The 4,927-nt window shown below is 39.0% G+C and overlaps 1 long non-coding RNA gene across 1 annotated transcript; it reads left to right on the top strand.

Moving 5' to 3' along the window:
- The first annotated feature begins 437 nt into the window (after positions 1-437).
- On the top strand, positions 438-1,748 carry LOC147024961 (uncharacterized). Its single transcript, XR_015059282.1, has 3 exons — positions 438-841; positions 939-1,133; positions 1,231-1,748. It is a non-coding gene; the product is annotated as an uncharacterized LOC147024961 (long non-coding RNA).
- Positions 1,749-4,927: the final 3,179 nt, after the last annotated feature.

Raw genomic sequence — 4,927 nt, 5'->3', positions numbered from 1 at the left:
GAGATGAGTAGGGTAAGAATACTGATTCTGGCTCACTTTTCCCCATGTAAATGAATGGGGGATTTTCAGCGATTCATAATTTTTTTCCCTAAAAATAAACCCCCCTTTTTATCCCAAGGTATATTTATTTGTCTCCCCTTTTAACTTGGAGGTTGAACCTCATTGAATTGAACACCTGGGGGTTGAACAGCTCACTCATTGAACCTATAAAGATTTGTTCATTCTCAAATTCCTTCAATAGTTTAATTTTCTTTGCACAATAATCCCCATCTAAAATATTAACAAACAAAACATTTGAATCTTTATATTTTTTAAGATACCCCATTTGTGCCATTACGAAATGATAAACATCTCTTAATGCTCTTGTTTGACCACCTCCTGAGCCACAGGTTATTTTTTGTTAAGCCCCGCCCACTTTTGCTAAGCCACGCCCACTTTTCCTAAGCCCCGCCCACTTTTGCTAAGCTCCGCCCACTTTTCATAAGGTATTTTTTCTAAGCCACGCCCACTTTTACTAAGCTCCGCCTACTTTTGCTAAGCCCCGCCCACTCTTACATCATTTCCAGTTCATCTCTGACTCACAAAGAAATCACTAGAAAATTACAGGATGTTATGGTTTTGAAAAATTTCCCAATGAAGGCTTGCCTAGGCTTGCCCAGGGAATTTCCAAAGGAAACCACACCCACCAGTCTTTCTCTATAAAAGCTTCAAACCCAGGCTCCATTTTAAACATTTGTTCTTGCTGGCAATGGTGTTCTGTGTGCTTGTCTCGAACTCTCTGTCTTGTATGGAACTAAACCTTCAAGTTGATGAACTGGATTCAAACCTCTTATCTATTGAGGTAAGATTTTTTATTTTCCTATTTTCAAACTTTGATTGAAGCATACTCATTTAATAATTAAATAACTTAATTAATACATTATTATTTTCTCTCACAGGAAATTGTATCTGAAATACAAAAAGAAAATACTGCTTTTGCTACAACTTGGGGGGAAATTGTTGGCTTGGTTGAAGACCTTATGAGCGACCAAGACCTTGAGTGGGATGACTTTGGTGTTCCTTGGAACTCTCTGTCTTGTATGGAACTAAACCTTCAAGTTGATGAACTGGATTCAAACCTCTTATCTATTGAGGTAAGATTTTTTATTTTCCTATTTTCAAACTTTGATTGAAGCATACTCATTTAATAATTAAATAACTTAATTAATACATTATTATTTTCTCTCACAGGAAATTGTGTCTGAAATACGAAATGAAAATACTGCTTTTGCTACAACTTGGGGCGAAATTGTTGGCTTGGTTGAAGACCTTATGAGCGATCAAGACCCACAGAACGAGTTCGTCCTTGATGACCCAACCAAAGAGTTATACATTGGAGACCAGCAAAATCCTGAAAAAGAGTTTTACAGCAATAGTACTCATTGTGAGTTATCAAGACAATACCCACTGAACAAGTTATACCTTGATGAGCCAGAATACAAGTTTTACCTTGGAGACTCACAAATTTTGAAAAAATCAAGAAATGAGTTCTGCCTTGATGGTTTAAATAACTACCTTGGAGACTCAGGAAAAGGGTTCTGCCAAGATGGTTCTAAATATGGGGCCTACCTTGGAGACTCACAAATTTTGAAAAAATCAGTAAATGAGTTCTGCCTTGATGGTTTAAATAACTACCTTGGAGACTCAGGAAAAGGGTTCTGCCAAGATGGTTCTAAATATGGGTCCTACCTTGGAGACTCACAAATTTTGAAAAATCAGTAAATGAGTTATCCTTAAGAGACTTTGTAAGTTGGTTTTACTTTGAATACTTGAAATGTGGGTTCTGGATTGATAACTCACAATGTGATACATATCTTAGAAACTCAACGGGAATGTGGTTATACCTTGAAGACTTGGAAAGTTGGGTTTATGTTGAACACTTGAAACTTTTTTGGGGGCTTTTATTTATTTATTTATTTATTTATTATTATTATTATTTTATTTATTTATATTTTGGAGACTTTTGGAGTTGCTATCACTCTTTGGGATCTAAACCTATCGATGTAGTTCTTTGTCGGATGGTGCTTGATGGGAACAAGATCAAGAAAGTTCTGGGAAGAAAGTGCAGGCTTACTCCCCCTTTCTACGTCATCAAACCTGAAAGCCTTAAAAGACAGAATTGGAAGAAGAAAAAAAAAAAACGTAAAAATATATATATATATAGGTGGAAATCTCATTTTGAAAAAGACATTATGTTGGGCGAGGATTGAGTTGGGGTTGAGATTTTGAATGTGAGGGTTGGGGTTGAGATTTTGAATGTGAGGGTTGGGACACACACACATACACATCAACAAACAAAAGTTAAGCCTTGACTATTCAGTTGAGGATTCTGTGTTTGGGGTTCACAGATCTAAGAACGTCCCCCTTGACACACATTATATACTGTTATACACCTCGGACTTGGCCCTCGAGTGTCCACAACGGTGTATAGTAGGAGGGAGTGAAGCGCCAACCTATTGCTCCCATTACACACACACGCACACACAAACAAAAGTTAAACCTTGACTATTCAGTTGAGGATTCTGTGTTTGGGGTTCACAGATCTAAGAACGTCCCCCTTGACACACATTATATACTGTTATACACCTCGGACTTGTCCCTCTAGTGTCCACAAAGGTGTATTATCTGCTTAGTTTTGTCTTTTGTAATTCCTGTGAATAAAATGAACCTAAAATCTCTTCCCCTTCCAAATCATATATTTTATAAGTCCAAGGAACTGTATCTATTACATCAACAATTTTAAAAAGTTCTTTCGTCCATCGTTCAGTAAAACCCTTTTCAAAATGAGATTTCCACCTATATATTCTTACGATATCACCAACTTTGAACTTAGGTTTTCTGACATTAATCTCTTTTTCATATTTTAATTTTGTAAATGTTTCTGATGGCTTCATATTCGTTGACGTGTGAATCGTGTCATTATACTTATCCACAATATCCTGAATAAAAGATGACCATTGTTGTGAACCGAGTTGTGTGAATTTTTTATATAGTCTCTCTTTAAGGTACGATTAAAACGTTCAACAACAACTGCCTTCCCTTCATTAAAGGTACTGTATAATGTAATACTGTTATTTTTTAGAAAATTCATAAATGTCTTGTTATAAAACTCTCTACCCTCATCAGTCCACAATTTTTTAGGTTTTCTCTTGCTTTTATTAAATATCTGTTGAAAAGCTAACATAAGAGTATTACCTGTTTTGTTTTTTAAAGGGACAACCCATGCATATCTACTCCTCAAATCAATAACGGTTAAAGCATACTTGTACCCCTTATCATTATTGAGTTCAATCAAATCAGCAGACCAGATATAATCAACTTCCTTGGAATAAACTTTCCTTCTCTGAAACTTTGTGAATATTGGTTTATGTAATTCATCAGCTAATTGCTCTTCAGTCTTAATGGCATCATTAGAGCCTATAAGTTTTTTGAATTTCCAAGTCCAAGTTTCAATTTAGCACTAATCATCTTCTTCACGATGAACCTATCAACTTTTTCTCTCAAGGTTGGATTTTGTATCAGAGACAAATTATATAACATTTCTCTCTCTATCGGCTTCATGCTTTTCTTCCAACGTTGTGGTATTCCCATAATCAATATCGTGTCTCATGCACACTTCATCAACTCTATTGATTGGTTTACTCCAGGATTTAGGATTGTCTGCCTCATCTAATCTTTTATCCAAGTTTGTGCCTGGACCACAGAAAGAATACCCTGGAAGATGTAATTCCCCTGGTATTCCAGTAGTTGTAAATTTACTTCCTGATAAAAACTTTTGTATATCTCCTCCGAGTTTGTGTTTGGAGATAAATTGATTTTTTTTTGAACCACACACCGAACATATACCTTTTTGTATAACCCTGTTATTTTTACTTTTAATATATGAAATATTTTTAGTATTAGTTTTCTTTTTACATTTGAGACAATAACTCATTTATTTATGAGAAAAATTCCTGGTCAGGGGGTCAGGTATGGGAGCATGTGCCAGAACAGCGCGTCGCTGCGTCCACTTTCCGCCGGTACTCCAGGGGCCTCCGTCTGGCCATCCCCCAGGCAGATGCCAGGCCCATCCCCATCTCCTTGAGATGATGGTCAACCTGCTGCAACCATGAGGCACGTGGTCGGCCCACTGGCCTCCTCCACTCATGAGACTCCCTCGCTGAGAGAATCTGGTGAGCAGGATCAGCGTCAGGAAAACGAGCCACATGTCCATACAGCCGCAGCTGACGCTCACGGACTATGCAGGTAACAAATCTCATCCGAGTCTCTCTCAGCAACCGCTAGTTGGACACAAAATCCGACCAGCGATAGCCAAGGATTCTCCGAAGAGACCTGGTACCAAAGGAATTAAGTCTCCGTCTCAGATCCTTGGTCAAAGTCCAAGTCTCGCACCCATAGAGCAAGACTGGAAGTACCAAGGACCTGAAGACTCGGACTTTCGTCCTCCCGCACAGGTACCGGCAGCGCCACACACCCCATGATCCTGTGAATCCATGACTCCCCAGGCCCGACCCAGACGTCTATTGACCTCCGGCTCACAACCTGCGGAGACATGAATATCACTGCCAAGGTAAGTGAATCTATCCACGACCTCAACATCCTCACCACAAACAGACACAGACAGGACAGCAGCATCCAAGATGTCACCGAAAGCCTGGATCTTTGTTTTGACCCAAGAAATCCGTAATCCCAACGGCTCCGACTCCTCATTCAGCACCTCGAGGGCCCCCAAGAGGATGTCTAAAGTCTCCGCAAAGATGACTGCATCATCTGCAAAATCAAGGTCCGAGATCTTGACATTGCCAAACGATGCACCGCAACTTGATCTCTCCGACATCCTCCCAAAAATCCAGTCCATACAAGTGCTGAAAAGTGTGGGGGCAAGTAC

This window comes from Eptatretus burgeri, chromosome 6, assembly GCF_056783735.1.
Source record: "Eptatretus burgeri isolate ZD-2024b chromosome 6, Ebu_testis_v1, whole genome shotgun sequence".
Lineage (NCBI taxonomy): Eukaryota > Metazoa > Chordata > Myxini > Myxiniformes > Myxinidae > Eptatretus > Eptatretus burgeri.
The sequence above is the reverse complement of the archived record's forward strand: the minus strand, read 5'-3'. Positions and strand labels throughout refer to the sequence as shown.